The sequence below is a fragment of the Anser brachyrhynchus genome, assembly GCF_964034855.1.
Source record: "Anser brachyrhynchus genome assembly, chromosome: 7".
Lineage (NCBI taxonomy): Eukaryota > Metazoa > Chordata > Aves > Anseriformes > Anatidae > Anser > Anser brachyrhynchus.
Genome location: NC_137701.1, coordinates 30,328 through 49,386, shown reverse-complemented (window position 1 = coordinate 49,386; position 19,059 = coordinate 30,328). Strand labels below are relative to the sequence as shown.

General features: G+C 49.3%; 1 long non-coding RNA gene across 2 annotated transcripts in view; it reads left to right on the top strand.

Annotated features, from left to right (window-relative positions):
* Nucleotides 1–551: 551 nt before the first annotated feature.
* LOC308198066 overlaps nucleotides 552–19,059 on the top strand; it is a 35,871-nt gene continuing 17,363 nt past the window's right edge. For both annotated transcript variants that reach the window (XR_013953567.1, XR_013953568.1), the window contains exons 1-2: nucleotides 552–2,071; nucleotides 12,455–12,673. This is a non-coding gene — a long non-coding RNA (uncharacterized lncRNA). The remainder of the gene's footprint in view (nucleotides 2,072–12,454; nucleotides 12,674–19,059) is intronic.

The window sequence follows — 19,059 nt, the reverse complement described above, 5'->3', positions numbered from 1 at the left end:
TCCGCTGAAAATGAAGGCTGAGTAGAAGCTTAAATGTAGGGGTGACATAAAAAAGTTACAGGGTTGGCTGTAATCTGCTGGGTCGAAACCAGCTATCTTTTTGGTTAGACTAACTTTCTGTTATTCTGCTCATTCTAGGCCCCCTTGAATTCACTCGTAGGCCAGTCCGAGTGTTAGGAGAAGGAGGATCACTACAGTTCAGGTGAGGGTCATTAGGGGGGATTGGAGTTGGACGGCTCATGGCAGGGGGAGTAGGAGGGCGATTTCTAGGTCGAATAGGACGAACAGGATGGCTACTGAGGAAGAATCGGACTGAGAATGGTAATCGAGCAGATCCAAGTGGGTCGAATCCACATTCGTACGGTGAGAGTTTCTCTGAGTCGGGGTTTATTTGGGCGAGTCAGAAGTTTAATGCGGTTAGGGCGGCGCTTAGGATTGATGATAGGGCGAATATGAACATGAGTGCGTTCATTGCTCTCCTCTGGGTTTATACCAGATTCTAGAGATTGGAAGTCAATTGTAATTAATATACTAGAAGAGCAAGATCCTCATCAGTAGATGGTTATGTAGAGGAATAGTCAGATGACGTCTACGAAGTGTCAGTATCAGGCTGCTGCCTCGAATCCGAAGTGGTGGTCTGATGTAAAGTGGAACTTGATCAGTCGGAAGAGGCAGACGGTCAGGAAGGAGGATCCGATGATTACGTGGAGTCCGTGGAATCCAGTGGCAACGAAGAAGGTAGATCCGTAGACGCTATCGGCGATTGAGAATGGGGCTTCGTGGTATTCTATTGCTTGTAGGGCTGTGAAGTAGAATCCCAGGAGGATCGTTAGGGTTAGGGCGTGGATGGCGTGTTTTCGGTTTCCTTCTGTGATGCTGTGATGGGCTCACGTTACGGTAACGCCTGAGGCTAGTAGGATGGCTGTGTTTAGTAGGGGGACTTCTATCGGGTTGAGTGGTTTAATTCCTGTTGGGGGTCATTGGCCTCCTAGTTCTGGGGTTGGGGCCAGGCTCGAGTGGAAGAACGCTCAGAAGAACCCTAAGAAGAAGAATGCTTCGGATGTGATGAAAAGGATTATGCCGTATCGTAGGCCTTTTTGGACTGTGGGAGTGTGATGGCCTTGGAAGGTGCTTTCTCGTACAATGTCTCGTCATCATTGGAGTATTACTAGGAGTATTGAGATGAGGCCTAGGGTTAGTAGTATGGATGAGTTGTAGTGGAATCACATGATTAATCCTGAGGTTGTGAGTAGGGCGGCGGCTGCCCCGAAGATTGGTCAAGGGCTTGGGTCAACTATGTGGTATGAGTGTGCTTGGTGTGCCATTAGATGTTTTCTTGTAAGTATAGGCTTAGAAGGAGCACGAAGACGTAGGCCTGGATTATGGCTACTGCTACTTCTAGGATGGTTAGGAGTAGTAGGATGATTATTGTTAGGATGGATACTGCAGGAAGGGTGGGTATTAATGCAATGGAGGCTGTAGAGATGAGTTGGATGAGTAAGTGTCCTGCTGTAAGGTTGGCTGTAAGGCGGACTCCGAGGGCTAGGGGGCGGATTAGTAGGCTGGTTGTTTCGATCAGGATTAGTGCGGGGATTAGGGGTGTAGGGGTACCTTCGGGTAATAGGTGGGCTAAAGAGGCTGATGGTTGGTTTCGTAGGCCTGTTAGTAGTGTGGCGAGCCATAGTGGGAAGGCTAGGGCTATGTTCATAGATAGTTGGGTGGTTGGGGTGAATGTATACGGAAGGAGGCCTAGAAGGTTGATTGTAAGAAGTATGATTATTAGGGATGTAAATATTATGGCTCATTTGTGGCCATTTTTGTTGAGTGGGACTATTAGTTGTTTTGTGATTAGGTGAAGGAGTCATGTTTGGATAGTAGAAAGGCGGTTGTTGATTCATCGGTTGTTTGGGGACGGGAATAGTAGGGCTGGGAAGAGTAGGGATAGTAGGATTAAGGGGATGCCAAATAGATTGGGGCTGGAAAATTGGTCAAAGAAGCTTAGGTTCATGGTCAGGATCATGGTGTGGGTTTGGTAGTGAGGGAGGTCTTATTTGATGGGGGGTTGGTTGTGGTGAAGGCTAGTAGTTTTGGTTGGATGAGGAGTGCTAGGGTTAATCAGGTTATAATTATGATTGAAAATCATGGTGCGGGGTTAAGCTGTGGCATATCATTAAGGAGGGGGAAGTCCCTCTTTGGCTAGCTTAAAAGGCTAGTGCTGTTGCATAGCTTCTTAATGATTAGGATGATGATAGAAGGGACGATCAGGCCTCGAAATGTGGGAGTGGGGTTGATTCTACTACAATGGGTATGTAGCTGTGATTAGCCCCGCAAATTTCTGAGCATTGTCCGTAAAAAATCCCAGGCCGGGTGGTAATGAATGAAGTTTGGTTTAGTCGGCCTGGGATTGCGTCTGTTTTAACTCCGAGCGTTGGGACTGCTCAGGAGTGGAGTACGTCTCCTGCAGTAATGATCACGCGGATGGGGGATTCTATTGGGATAACTACGCGGTGGTCAACTTCTAGCAGTCGGAAGTGGCCGTTGGGTAAGTCTGGGGTGGGCACTATGTAGGAGTCGAATGATAGGTCTTTGAAGTCTGTGTATTCGTAGCTTCAGTATCATTGGTGGCCGATGGCTTTTAGGGTGAGGTCTGGTTCATCGATTTTGTCCATTATGTAGAGGATTTGTAGGGATGGGAGGGCGAGGAGTACCAGGACGATAGCAGGTAGGATTGTCCAGATCAGCTCTACTTCTTGGGCGTCTACAGCATTGGACGAGAGTTTTTCTGTTAGTATGTGGGCTAAAAGGTAGAGAACTAGGCTGCAGATAGCTAGGGCAACGATTAGGGCGTGGTCGTGGAATTCAACGAGTTCTTCTATGATGGGTGATGAGGCGTCTTGGAATCCTAGTTGGGAGTGGTTGGCCACATGAGATGTACAGGATTTTTACCTGTGATTTAGTCTTGACAAGGCTATGTAATTGGTTTACTAACGTCTCATAAGAAAGAAGCATGAGCGGTTAATGCAGTTGGCTTGAAACCAGCATGTGAGGGTTCGATTCCTTCCTTTCTTGTACTTGGACGAAGGCCGGTTCCTCGAAAGTATGGTATGGGGGAGGGCAGCCGTGGATTCATTCAACGTTTGTGGTAGTTAGTTCTGGTTGTAGGACTTTTCGTTTGGCCGAAAAGGCTTCTCAGATGATGAATATTAGTATGATTACGGCTACTATTGAGATTAGGGAGCCGATGGAGGAAATGGTGTTTCATAGTGTGTAGGCGTCGGGATAGTCTGAGTATCGTCGGGGTATTCCTGCTAGGCCTAGGAAGTGCTGGGGGAAGAACGTTAGGTTTACTCCTGTAAATATTACCCCGAAGTGGGCTTTTGCTCATGTTTGGTGTAGGGTAAACCCAGTGAGTAGTGGGAATCAGTGAGTAAATCCTGCTAGAATGGCAAAGACGGCGCCTATGGATAGGACGTAGTGGAAGTGGGCAACTACGTAGTACGTGTCGTGCAGGGCGATGTCTAGGGAAGAGTTTGCAAGAACGATTCCTGTTAATCCTCCGATGGTAAATAGGAAGATAAATCCTAGAGCTCATAGTATTGGGGGGGGTCTCATTTGATTGTTCCTCCGTGCAGGGTGGCTAGTCAGCTAAATACTTTGATTCCGGTAGGGATGGCAATGATTATAGTGGCTGATGTAAAGTAGGCTCGGGTATCAACGTCTATTCCTACTGTAAACATGTGGTGAGCTCAGACGATGAATCCTAGGAAGCCGATGGATAGTATGGCTCAGACTATTCCCATGTAGCCGAAGGGCTCCTTTTTGCCTGAGTAGTACGTGACTACGTGTGAGATGATTCCGAACCCCGGTAGGATCAGAATATAGACTTCTGGGTGTCCGAAGAATCAGAATAGGTGTTGGTACAGGATTGGGTCTCCTCCTCCAGCGGGGTCGAAGAATGTGGTGTTTAGGTTTCAATCAGTTAGTAATATTGTAATACCGGCAGCGAGTACGGGGAGTGATAGAAGGAGTAGGATGGCGGTAATTAGTACGGATCAGACAAATAGTGTCCACTTCCACTACGTCCTATCCATAGGCGCCGTCTTTGCCATTCTAGCAGGATTTACTCACTGATTCCCACTACTCACTGGGTTTACCCTACACCAAACATGAGCAAAAGCCCACTTCGGGGTAATATTTACAGGAGTAAACCTAACGTTCTTCCCCCAGCACTTCCTAGGCCTAGCAGGAATACCCCGACGATACTCGGACTATCCCGACGCCTACACACTATGAAACACCATTTCCTCCTAGTCCTAGGACTTAGAGAAACTCCAGTACTAAAAATAGTAAACACAAGCAATAATTTCATATACTTCACTCTCACTCACCACTCAACTATCAGCTAACCACACCCCCGTCCACATAGCTTAACACAAAGCATGGCACTGAAGTTGCCAAGATGGCATAAAACATGCCTGCGGACAAAAGACTTAGTCCTAACCTTACGGTTGGTTTTTGCTAAATATATACATGCAAGTATCCGCGCCCCAGTGTAAACGCCCTCGACCACCTACCCCCATACAGGCCTTGAGGAGCGGGTATCAGGCACACCCAAGTAGTAGCCCAAGACGCCTCGCTAAGCCACGCCCCCACGGGTATTCAGCAGTAATTAACATTAAGCAATGAGTGCAAACTTGACTTAGTTATAGCAACAGCCTAACTTCAAGGGTTGGTAAATCTTGTGCCAGCCACCGCGGTCATACAAGAAACCCAAATCAACCGTCCTATTGACACGGCGTAAAGAGTGGTAAAATGCCTATCCTAGCTAACTAAGATCAAAATGCAACTGAGCTGTCATAAGCCCAAGATGCACCTAAACACACCATTAAGATGATCTTAGGAACTAACGACTGATTTAAACCCACGAAAGCCAGGGCCCAAACTGGGATTAGATACCCCACTATGCCTGGCCCTAAATCTTGATACTTACTTTACCGAAGTATCCGCCAGAGAACTACGAGCACAAACGCTTAAAACTCTAAGGACTTGGCGGTGCCCCAAACCCACCTAGAGGAGCCTGTTCTACAATCGATAATCCCCGATTAACCCAACCACCCCTTGCCAACACAGCCTACATACCGCCGTCGCCAGCCCACCTCGAATGAGAGCACAACAGTGGACACAATAGCACCCCGCTAATAAGACAGGTCAAGGTATAGCCTATGGAGTGGAAGAAATGGGCTACATTCCCTATTCATAGGGCACACGGAAAGAAGCGTGAAACCACTTCTGGAAGGCGGATTTAGCAGTAAAGTGGGACAATAGAGCCTACTTTAAGCCGGCCCTGGGGCACGTACATACCGCCCGTCACCCTCCTCAAAAGCCACATCCCACATAACTAATACCATAAATACGCTGAAGATGAGGTAAGTCGTAACAAGGTAAGTGTACCGGAAGGTGTACTTAGAATATCAAGACGTAGCTATAACACCAAAGCACTCAGCTTACACCTGAAAGATATCTACTAGACCGGATCGTCTTGAAGCCCCCCCTCTAGCTCAACCACACAAATAGTACACCAAAACTAAAGAATTTACTAAACTAATTAAACTAAAGCATTTTACAGTCTTAGTATAGGCGATAGAAAAGACACTTAGACGCGATAGAGACCCCAGTACCGTAAGGGAAAGATGAAATAGCAGTGAAACAATCAAAGCGACAGACAGCAAAGATCAACCCTTGTACCTTTTGCATCATGGTTTAGCGAGAACAACCAAGCAAAGTGAACTAAAGTTTGCCCCCCCGAAACCCAAGCGAGCTACTTTCAAGCAGTTAAAGAGAGCGAACCCGTCTCTGTTGCAAAAGAGTGGGATGACTTGTCAGTAGAGGTGAAAAGCCAACCGAGCTGGGTGATAGCTGGTTACCTGTGAAACGAATCTAAGTTCCCCCTTAATCCTCCCTACCGGACATCCTGAACCCTAATGAGATGATTAAGAGCTATTTAATGGAGGGACAGCTCCATTAAAAAAGGACACAACCTCGACTAGCGGATAATTCTTACTACTGATCCTACCGTGGGCCCTAAAGCAGCCATCAAAAAAGAGTGCGTCAAAGCTCCACCACCTAAAACTACCAAAATAAGATGATTCCCTTATCACAAACAGGTCAACCTATGAATATAGGAGAATTAATGCTAAAATAAGTAACTCAGGGCCACACCCCTCTAACGGCGCAAGCTTACACAGAAACATTATTAACAGACCTAGACAGATACAAAAACCCCTACAAGACCACGTATTAACTAACCCTGTTAACCCGACTCAGGAGCGCCTATAAGAGCGATTAAAATCTGTGAAAGGAACTCGGCAAATTAATAAGGCCCGACTGTTTACCAAAAACATAGCCTTCAGCAAATTAAACAAGTATTGAAGGTGATGCCTGCCCGGTGACTTAGGTTTAACGGCCGCGGTATCCTAACCGTGCAAAGGTAGCGCAATCAATTGTCCCATAAATCGAGACTTGTATGAATGGCTAAACGAGGTCTTAACTGTCTCTCACAGATAATCAGTGAAATTGATCTCCCCGTGCAAAAGCGGGGATGTGAACATAAGACGAGAAGACCCTGTGGAACTTAAAAATCAACGACCACCGCGAATCCTCAATCAACCCCACTGGGGCCACTACCATCGCAGAGCCTGGTCGATATTTTTCGGTTGGGGCGACCTTGGAGGAGAACAAATCCTCCAAAAACAAGACCATACCTCTTTACCTAGAGCTACCCCTCAAAGTGCTAACAGTGACCAGACCCAATATAATTGATTAATGGACCAAGCTACCCCAGGGATAACAGCGCAATCCCCCTCAAGAGCCCATATCGACAGGGGGGTTTACGACCTCGATGTTGGATCAGGACATCCTAATGGTGCAGCCGCTATTAAGGGTTCGTTTGTTCAACGATTAACAGTCCTACGTGATCTGAGTTCAGACCGGAGCAATCCAGGTCGGTTTCTATCTATGACACACTCTCCCCAGTACGAAAGGACCGGGAAAGTGGGGCCAATACCACAAGCACGCCCCCCCCCTCTAAGCAGTGAAACCAACTAAACCGTGAAGAGGGCCTTCCCCCACCACTTTCAATCCTAGAAAAGGACCAGCTAGAGTGGCAGAGCCCGGCAAGTGCAGAAGGCTTAAGCCCTTTCCCCAGAGGTTCAAATCCTCTCCCTAGCTTCACCCATGATTCAAATAACAACACTAAGCTGCCTCGTTATATCCCTCCTATACATCATCCCAATCCTGATTGCCGTAGCCTTCCTAACCCTAGTAGAACGGAAAATCCTAAGCTACATACAATCCCGCAAAGGCCCTAACGTTGTCGGGCCTTTTGGCCTACTTCAACCATTTGCGGACGGACTGAAACTATTTACCAAAGAGCCCATCCGACCCTCTACCTCTTCCCCACTTCTATTCATTCTGATACCAATACTAGCCCTTGTCCTAGCCCTCAGCACTTGAGCACCACTACCACTCCCATTTCCCCTAGCAGATCTAAACCTCGGAGTTCTCTTCCTAATAGCCATGTCAAGCCTAGCCGTCTACTCAGTCCTATGATCAGGCTGAGCCTCGAACTCAAAATACGCACTAATCGGAGCCCTACGGGCAGTAGCACAGACCATTTCATACGAAGTGACACTGGCCATAATCCTGCTATCAATAATCATACTAAGCGGAAGCTACACACTCAGCTCCTTTGCCGTCGCACAGGAGCCTCTATACTTCATTTTCTCCTCATGACCCCTAGCAATAATATGATACGTATCCACCCTAGCAGAGACAAACCGAGCTCCTTTTGACCTCACAGAGGGTGAATCTGAGCTAGTCTCAGGGTTTAACGTTGAATACGCCGCAGGACCCTTCGCCTTATTCTTCCTAGCTGAATATGCGAACATTATGCTAATAAATACACTTACAGCCATCATATTCCTAAACCCAAGCGCCCTAGGGCCACCCACAGAACTATTCCCCGTCATCCTAGCCACAAAAGTCCTCCTACTATCTTCTGGTTTCTTATGGGTCCGAGCTTCATACCCACGATTCCGATATGACCAACTAATGCACCTACTATGAAAAAACTTCCTACCCCTCACACTAGCTCTGTGCCTCTGACACATCAGCATACCTATCTGCTATGCAGGCCTACCTCCTTACATAAGGAAATGTGCCTGAACTACAAAGGGTCACTATGATAAAGTGAACATAGAGGTATAACAGCCCTCTCATTTCCTGTTGACCTTAGAAAAGTAGGAATTGAACCCACACAAGAGAAATCAAAATTCTCCATACTTCCCTTATATTATTTTCTAGTAGAGTCAGCTAATCAAGCTATCGGGCCCATACCCCGAAAATGATGGTTTAACCCCCTCCTCTACTAATGAACCCTTACGCGACCCCAATCATAACCTTCAGCCTCATCTTGGGCACCACAATCACAATTTCCAGCAACCACTGAGTTCTGGCCTGGACAGGACTGGAGATCAACACACTAGCCATCATTCCCCTAATTGCCAAATCCCACCACCCACGAGCAGTAGAAGCCGCAACGAAATACTTCCTAACCCAAGCAGCTGCTTCCGCCCTGGTCCTATTCTCTAGCATAACCAATGCCTGAGTCACCGGCCAATGAGACATCACACAAATAAACCACCCAACCTCCTGTCTACTACTGACAGCAGCAATCGCTATTAAACTGGGCCTAGTGCCATTTCACTTCTGATTCCCAGAAGTACTACAAGGATCGCCACTAATAACAGCCCTGCTACTCTCGACCCTCATAAAATTCCCCCCACTAACCCTGCTCCTACTAACATCCAAATCCCTCGACCCAGCTCTACTCACCGCCATGGCCCTAGCCTCAACAGCACTAGGAGGCTGAATAGGACTGAGCCAAACACAAACACGCAAAATCCTAGCCTTCTCGTCCATCTCCCACTTAGGCTGAATCGCCATCATCCTAGTTTACAGCCCCAAATTGGCCTTACTTACCTTCTACCTATACACAATCATAACATCAGCCGTATTCCTAGCCCTTAACAAAATCAAAGCCCTTAACCTATCCATGATCACAACCTCATGAACAAAAACCCCAGTGCTAAACGCCACCCTAATACTAGTACTTTTATCCCTAGCAGGCCTCCCCCCATTAACAGGCTTTATACCAAAGTGACTTATCATCCAAGAACTAACTAAACAGGAAATAACACCAGCAGCCATGGCAATTGCCATGCTATCACTGCTCAGCCTCTTCTTCTACCTACGCCTCGCATACCACTCAACAATTACCCTTCCCCCCAACTCCTCTAACCACATAAAACAATGATACACTAGCAAAGCCCCAAGCACACCTACTGCGGTCCTTGCCTCACTATCAATCCTCTTACTTCCCCTGTCCCCAATAATACATGCCATTGTCTAGAAACTTAGGATAACACCCCAAACCGAAGGCCTTCAAAGCCTTAAATAAGAGTTAAACCCTCTTAGTTTCTGCACATTAAGACTTACAGAATATTAACCTGTATCTTCTGAATGCAAGTCAGACGCTTTAATTAAGCTAAAGCCTCCCTAGACAGATGGGCTTCGATCCCACAAAACTCTAGTTAACAGCTAAATGCCTAAACCAATTGGCTTCTGCCTACAAAGACCCTGACGCACCCTAGTGCGCATCGATGAGCTTGCAACTCAACATGAATTTCACTACAGAGCCGATAAGAAGAGGAATTAAACCTCTGTAAAAAGGACTACAGCCTAACGCTTCAACACTCAGCCATCTTACCCGTCACCTTCATCAACCGATGACTATTTTCCACTAACCATAAGGATATTGGCACCCTGTACCTCATCTTCGGGGCATGAGCAGGAATAGTCGGCACCGCACTCAGCCTATTAATCCGCGCAGAACTAGGACAACCAGGAACTCTCCTAGGCGACGACCAAATTTACAATGTAATCGTTACCGCTCACGCCTTTGTAATAAGCTTCTTTATAGTCATACCCATCATGATCGGAGGATTCGGCAACTGATTAGTCCCCCTCATAATCGGTGCCCCCGACATAGCATTCCCGCGAATAAACAACATAAGCTTTTGACTCCTCCCCCCATCATTCCTCCTCCTACTAGCCTCATCCACTGTAGAAGCTGGCGCCGGCACAGGCTGAACTGTCTACCCTCCCCTAGCAGGTGACCTTGCCCACGCCGGAGCTTCAGTAGACCTGGCTATCTTCTCACTCCACTTAGCCGGTATCTCCTCCATCCTTGGGGCCATCAACTTTATCACCACAGCCATCAACATAAAACCCCCCGCACTCTCACAATACCAAACCCCACTATTTGTCTGATCCGTACTAATTACCGCCATCCTACTCCTTCTATCACTCCCCGTACTCGCTGCCGGTATTACAATATTACTAACTGATCGAAACCTAAACACCACATTCTTCGACCCCGCTGGAGGAGGAGACCCAATCCTGTACCAACACCTATTCTGATTCTTCGGACACCCAGAAGTCTATATTCTGATCCTACCGGGGTTCGGAATCATCTCACACGTAGTCACGTACTACTCAGGCAAAAAGGAGCCCTTCGGCTACATGGGAATAGTCTGAGCCATACTATCCATCGGCTTCCTAGGATTCATCGTCTGAGCTCACCACATGTTTACAGTAGGAATAGACGTTGATACCCGAGCCTACTTTACATCAGCCACTATAATCATTGCCATCCCTACCGGAATCAAAGTATTTAGCTGACTAGCCACCCTGCACGGAGGAACAATCAAATGAGACCCCCCCCAATACTATGAGCTCTAGGATTTATCTTCCTATTTACCATCGGAGGATTAACAGGAATCGTTCTTGCAAACTCTTCCCTAGACATCGCCCTGCACGACACGTACTACGTAGTTGCCCACTTCCACTACGTCCTATCCATAGGCGCCGTCTTTGCCATTCTAGCAGGATTTACTCACTGATTCCCACTACTCACTGGGTTTACCCTACACCAAACATGAGCAAAAGCCCACTTCGGGGTAATATTTACAGGAGTAAACCTAACGTTCTTCCCCCAGCACTTCCTAGGCCTAGCAGGAATACCCCGACGATACTCGGACTATCCCGACGCCTACACACTATGAAACACCATTTCCTCCTAGTCCTAGGACTTAGAGAAACTCCAGTACTAAAAATAGTAAACACAAGCAATAATTTCATATACTTCACTCTCACTCACCACTCAACTATCAGCTAACCACACCCCCGTCCACATAGCTTAACACAAAGCATGGCACTGAAGTTGCCAAGATGGCATAAAACATGCCTGCGGACAAAAGACTTAGTCCTAACCTTACGGTTGGTTTTTGCTAAATATATACATGCAAGTATCCGCGCCCCAGTGTAAACGCCCTCGACCACCTACCCCCATACAGGCCTTGAGGAGCGGGTATCAGGCACACCCAAGTAGTAGCCCAAGACGCCTCGCTAAGCCACGCCCCCACGGGTATTCAGCAGTAATTAACATTAAGCAATGAGTGCAAACTTGACTTAGTTATAGCAACAGCCTAACTTCAAGGGTTGGTAAATCTTGTGCCAGCCACCGCGGTCATACAAGAAACCCAAATCAACCGTCCTATTGACACGGCGTAAAGAGTGGTAAAATGCCTATCCTAGCTAACTAAGATCAAAATGCAACTGAGCTGTCATAAGCCCAAGATGCACCTAAACACACCATTAAGATGATCTTAGGAACTAACGACTGATTTAAACCCACGAAAGCCAGGGCCCAAACTGGGATTAGATACCCCACTATGCCTGGCCCTAAATCTTGATACTTACTTTACCGAAGTATCCGCCAGAGAACTACGAGCACAAACGCTTAAAACTCTAAGGACTTGGCGGTGCCCCAAACCCACCTAGAGGAGCCTGTTCTACAATCGATAATCCCCGATTAACCCAACCACCCCTTGCCAACACAGCCTACATACCGCCGTCGCCAGCCCACCTCGAATGAGAGCACAACAGTGGACACAATAGCACCCCGCTAATAAGACAGGTCAAGGTATAGCCTATGGAGTGGAAGAAATGGGCTACATTCCCTATTCATAGGGCACACGGAAAGAAGCGTGAAACCACTTCTGGAAGGCGGATTTAGCAGTAAAGTGGGACAATAGAGCCTACTTTAAGCCGGCCCTGGGGCACGTACATGGTTAAACATGCCTGTTAGTAGTGTGGCGAGCCATAGTGGGAAGGCTAGGGCTATGTTCATAGATAGTTGGGTGGTTGGGGTGAATGTATATGGAAGGAGGCCTAGAAGGTTGATTGTAAGAAGTATGATTATTAGGGATGTAAATATTATGGCTCATTTGTGGCCATTTTTGTTGAGTGGGACTATTAGTTGTTTTGTGATTAGGTGAAGGAGTCATGTTTGGATAGTAGAAAGGCGGTTGTTGATTCATCGGTTGTTTGGGGACGGGAATAGTAGGGCTGGGAAGAGTAGGGATAGTAGGATTAAGGGGATGCCAAATAGATTGGGGCTGGAAAATTGGTCAAAGAAGCTTAGGTTCATGGTCAGGATCATGGTGTGGGTTTGGTAGTGAGGGAGGTCTTATTTGATGGGGGGTTGGTTGTGGTGAAGGCTAGTAGTTTTGGTTGGATGAGGAGTGCTAGGGTTAATCAGGTTATAATTATGATTGAAAATCATGGTGCGGGGTTAAGCTGTGGCATATCATTAAGGAGGGGGAAGTCCCTCTTTGGCTAGCTTAAAAGGCTAGTGCTGTTGCATAGCTTCTTAATGATTAGGATGATGATAGAAGGGACGATCAGGCCTCGAAATGTGGGAGTGGGGTTGATTCTACTACAATGGGTATGTAGCTGTGATTAGCCCCGCAAATTTCTGAGCATTGTCCGTAAAAAATCCCAGGCCGGGTGGTAATGAATGAAGTTTGGTTTAGTCGGCCTGGGATTGCGTCTGTTTTAACTCCGAGCGTTGGGACTGCTCAGGAGTGGAGTACGTCTCCTGCAGTAATGATCACGCGGATGGGGGATTCTATTGGGATAACTACGCGGTGGTCAACTTCTAGCAGTCGGAAGTGGCCGTTGGGTAAGTCTGGGGTGGGCACTATGTAGGAGTCGAATGATAGGTCTTTGAAGTCTGTGTATTCGTAGCTTCAGTATCATTGGTGGCCGATGGCTTTTAGGGTGAGGTCTGGTTCATCGATTTTGTCCATTATGTAGAGGATACAAAGTAGGGATGGGAGGGCGAGGAGTACCAGGACGATAGCAGGTAGGATTGTCCAGATCAGCTCTACTTCTTGGGCGTCTACAGCATTGGACGAGAGTTTTTCTGTTAGTATGTGGGCTAAAAGGTAGAGAACTAGGCTGCAGATAGCTAGGGCAACGATTAGGGCGTGGTCGTGGAATTCAACGAGTTCTTCTATGATGGGTGATGAGGCGTCTTGGAATCCTAGTTGGGAGTGGTTGGCCACATGAGATGTACAGGATTTTTACCTGTGATTTAGTCTTGACAAGGCTATGTAATTGGTTTACTAACGTCTCATAAGAAAGAAGCATGAGCGGTTAATGCAGTTGGCTTGAAACCAGCATGTGAGGGTTCGATTCCTTCCTTTCTTGTACTTGGACGAAGGCCGGTTCCTCGAAAGTATGGTATGGGGGAGGGCAGCCGTGGATTCATTCAACGTTTGTGGTAGTTAGTTCTGGTTGTAGGACTTTTCGTTTGGCCGGAAAGGCTTCTCAGATGATGAATATTAGTATGATTACGGCTACTATTGAGATTAGGGAGCCGATGGAGGAAATGGTGTTTCATAGTGTGTAGGAATTGGGATAGTCCGAGTATCATCGGGGTATTCCTGCTAGGCCTAGGAAGTGCTGGGGGAAGAACGTTAGGTTTACTCTTGTAAATATTACCCCGAAGTGGGCTTTTGCTCATGTTTGGTGTAGGGTAAACCCAGTGAGTAGTGGGAATCAGTGAGTAAATCCTGCTAGAATGGCAAAGACGGCGCCTATGGATAGGACGTAGTGGAAGTGGGCAACTACGTAGTACGTGTCGTGCAGGGCGATGTCTAGGGAAGAGTTTGCAAGAACGATTCCTGTTAATCCTCCGATGGTAAATAGGAAGATAAATCCTAGAGCTCATAGTATTGGGGGGGTCTCATTTGATTGTTCCTCCGTGCAGGGTGGCTAGTCAGCTAAATACTTTGATTCCGGTAGGGATGGCAATGATTATAGTGGCTGATGTAAAGTAGGCTCGGGTATCAACGTCTATTCCTACTGTAAACATGTGGTGAGCTCAGACAATGAATCCTAGGAAGCCGATGGATAGTATGGCTCAGACTATTCCCATGTAGCCGAAGGGCTCCTTTTTGCCTGAGTAGTACGTGACTACGTGTGAGATGATTCCGAACCCCGGTAGGATCAGAATATAGACTTCTGGGTGTCCGAAGAATCAGAATAGGTGTTGGTACAGGATTGGGTCTCCTCCTCCAGCGGGGTCGAAGAATGTGGTGTTTAGGTTTCGATCAGTTAGTAATATTGTAATACCGGCGGCGAGTACGGGGAGTGATAGAAGGAGTAGGATGGCGGTAATTAGTACGGATCAGACAAATAGTGGGGTTTGGTATTGTGAGAGTGCGGGGGGTTTTATGTTGATGGCTGTGGTGATAAAGTTGATGGCCCCAAGGATGGAGGAGATACCGGCTAAGTGGAGTGAGAAGATAGCCAGGTCTACTGAAGCTCCGGCGTGGGCAAGGTTACCTGCTAGGGGAGGGTAGACAGTTCAGCCTGTGCCGGCACCAGCTTCTACAGTGGATGAGACTAGTAGTAGGAGGAATGATGGGGGGAGGAGTCAAAAGCTTATGTTGTTTATTCGCGGGAATGCTATGTCGGGGGCACCGATTATGAGGGGGACTACTCAGTTGCCCAATCCTCCGATCATGAGCGGATGCAGTGCAGTGAGTCCAGAGAGTGCACTGGCACCACTGGGGATGCACTGCAGTGAGTCCAGAGAGTGCACTGGCACCACTGGGGATGCACTTCAGTGACTCCAGAGAGTACACTGGCACCACTGGGGATGCAGTGCAGTGAGTCCAAAGACTTCACTGGCAAAACTGGGGATGCAGTGCAGTGAGTCCAGAGAGTGCACTGGCACCACTGGGGATGCAGTGCAGTGAGTCCAGAGATTGCACTGGCACCACTGGGGATGCAGTGCAGTGAGTCCAGAGAGTGCACTGGCACCACTGGTGATGCAGTACAGTGAGTCCAGAGAGTGCACTGGCAACTAAGGGGCTGCACTGCAGTGAGTCCAGAGAGTGCACTGGCACCACTTGGGCTGCACTGCGGTGAGTCCAGAGAGTGCACTGGCACCACTGGGGATGCATTGCACTGAGAGCACAGAGTGCACTGGCACCACAGGGGTTACACTGCAGTGAGTCCAGAGAGTGCACTGGAACCACTGGGGATGCAGCACAGTGAGTCCAGAGAGTGCACTGACACGACTGGGGATGCAGTGCAGTGAGTCCAGAGAGTGCACTGGCACCACTGGGCCTGCAGTGCAGTGAGTCCAGAGAGTGCACTGGCACCACTGGGGATGCAGTGCAGTGAGTCCAGAGAGTGCACTGGCACCACTGGGGATGCAGTCCAGTGAGTCCAGTGAGTGCACTGGCACCACTGGGGATGCAGCGCAGTGACTGCAGAGAGTACACTGGCACCACCGGGGATTCATTGCAGTGAGTCCAGAGAGTGCACTGGCACCACCTGTGATGCAGTGCAGTGAGTCCAGTGAGTGCACTGGCACCACTGGGGATGCAGTGCTGTGACTCCAGAGAGCGCACTGGCACCACTGGGGATGCAGTGCAGTCAGTCCAGTGAGTGCACTGGCACCACTGGGGGTGCAGTACAGTGAGTCCAGAGAGTGCACTGACACCCCTGGGGATGCACTGCAGTGAGTCCAGACAGTGCACTGGCACCACTGGGGATGCAGTGCAGTGAGTCCAGAGAGTGCACTGGCACCACTGGGGATGCAGTGCAGTGAGACCAGAGAGTGCACTGGCACTACTGGGGATGCACTGCAGTGAGTCCAGAGAGTGCACTGGCACCACTGGGGATGCACTGCAGTTAGTCCAGAGAGTGCACTGTCACCACTGGGGATGCAGTACAGTGAGTCCAGAGAGTGCACTGGCACCAGTGGGGATGCAGTACAGTGAGTCCACAGAGTGCACTGGCACCACTGGGGATGCAGTGCAGTGAGTCCAGAGAGTGCACTGGCACCACTGGGGATGCACTTCAGTGACTCCAGAGAGTGCACTGGCACCACTGGGGATGCAGTGCAGTGAGTCCAAAGACTTCACTGGCACCACTGGGGATGCAGTGCAGTGAGTCCAGAGAGTGCACTGGCACCACTGGGGATGCAGTGAAGTGAGTGCAGAGAGTGCACTGGCACGACTGGGGATGCAGTGCAGTGAGTGCAGAGAGTGCACTGGCACCACTGGGGATGCAGTGCAGTGAGTCCAGAGAGTGCACTGGCACCACTGGGGATGCAGTGCAGTGAGTCCAGTGAGTGTACTGGCACCACTGGGGATGCACTTCAGTGAGCCCAGAGAGTGCACTGGCACCACTGAGAATGCACTTCAGTGAGTCCAGAGAGTGCACTGGCACCACTGGGGATGCACTGCAGTGAGTCCAGAGAGTGCACTAGCACCACTGGGGATGCAGTGCAGTGAATCCTGTGAGTACACTGGCACCACTGGGGATGCAGTGCAGTGAGTCCAGAGAGCTCACTGGCACCACTGGGGATGCAGTGCAGTGAGTCCAGAGAGTGCACAGGCACCACTGGAGATGCAGTACAGTGAGTCCAGTGAATGCACTGGAACCACTGGGGATGCAGTGCAGTGAGTCCAGAGAGTGCACTGGCACCACTGGTGATGCAGTACAGTGAGTCCAGTGAGTGCACTGGTACCACTGGGCCTGCAGTGCAGTGAGTCCAGAGAGTGCACTGGCACCACTGGGGATGCAGTGCAGTGAGTCCAGAGAGTGCACTGGCACCACCGATGATGCAGTACAGTGAGTCCAGTGAGTGCACTGGCACCACTGGGGATGTAGTGCAGTGACTCGAGAGAGTGCACTGGCACCACTGGGGATGCAGTGCAGTGAGTCCAGAGAGTGCACTGGCACCACTGGGGATGCAGTGCAGTGAGTCCAGACAGTGCACTGGCACCACTGGGGATGCAGTGCAGTGAGTCCAGAGACTTCACTGGCACCACTGGGGATGCAGTGCAGTGAGTCCAGAGAGTGCATTGGCACCACTGGGGATGCAGTGCAGTGAGTCCAGAGAGTGCACTGGCACCACTGGGAATGCACTGCTGTGAGTCCAGAGAGTGCACTGGCACCACTGGTGATGCAGTACAGTGAGTCCAGAGAGTGCACTAGCACCACTGGGGATGCACTGCAGTGAGTCCAGAGAGTGCACTGGCACCACTGGGGATGCACTACAGTGAGTCCAGAGATTGCACTGGCACCACTGGGGATGCACTTCAGTGAGTCCAGAGAGTGTACTGACACCACTGGGGATGCGGTGCAGTGAGTCCAGAGAGTGCACTGGCACCACTGGGGATGCAGTGCAGTGAGTCCAGAGAGTGCTCTGGCACCACTGGGGATGCACTGCAGTGAGTCCAGAGACTGCACTGGCACCACTGGGAATGCAGTGCAGTGAGTGCAGAGAGTGCACTGGCACCACTGGGGATGCAGTGCAGTGAGTCCAGAGAGTGCACTGGCACCACTGGGGATGCACTGCAGTGAGTCCAGAGAGTGCACTGGCACCACTGGGGATGCACTGCAGTGAGTCCAGAGAGTGCACTGGCACCACCTGTGATGCAGTACAGTGTGTCCAGTGAGTGCACTGGCACCACTGGGGATGCAGTGCTGTGACTCCGGAGAGCGCACTGGCACCACTGGGGATGCACTGCAGTGAGTCCAGAGAGTGCACTGGCACCACTGGGGATGCACTGCAGTGAGTCCAGAGATTGCACTGGCACCACTGGGGATGCACTGCAGTGAGTCCAGAGAGTGCACTGGCACCACTGGGGATGCACTACAGTGAGTCCACAGAGTGCACTGGCACCACTGGGGATGCTCTGCAGTGAGTCCAGAGATTGCACTGGCACCACTGGGGATGCAGTGCAGTGAGTGCAGAGAGTGCACTGGCACCACTGGGGATGCACTTCAGTGAGTTCAGAGAGTGCACTTGCACCACTGGGGATGGGTTTCAAGCCAACTGCATTAACCGCTCATGCTTCTTTCTTATGAGACGTTAGTAAACCAATTACATAGCCTTGTCAAGACTAAATCACAGGTAAAAATCCTGTACATCTCATGTGGCCAACCACTCCCAACTAGGATTCCAAGAACCAGGAGGTTCGGTGAAAATAGGGCTAGTGCTATTAGGGGGGTGATTATTAGGGTAAGCCCTAAGCTGTCTTTAATGGAGAAGTATGGGTGGAATGGGATTTTGTCGCAGTCTGATACGATTCCTAGTGGGTTATTTGAGCCTGATTCGTGTAGGAAGGTTAGGTGGACTAGGGTGATTCCTGCAATTAGGAAGGGCAGTAGGAAGTGGATGGCGAAGAATCGGGTTAAGGTTGGATTGTCTACTGAGAATCCTCCTCAGGCTCATTCTACTAGAGTTTGCCCAATGTACGGGATGGCTGAGAATAGGTTGGTGATTACGGTGGCCCCTCAGAATGACATTTGTCCTCATGGTAGGACATACCCTACGAAGGCAGTTGCTATTAGGGTGAGTAGGAGGATTACTCCTGTGTTTCAGGTTTCTTTGTATAGGTAGGAGCCGTAGTAGAGGCCTCGTCCGATGTGTAAGTAGATGCAGATAAAGAAGAGCGAAGCACCGTTGGCGTGGAGGTTGCGGATGAGCCATCCGTACTGGACGTCTCGGCATGTGTGAGCTACTGAGGAGAAGGCGAGTGAAGTGTCTGCGGTGTAGTGTATGGC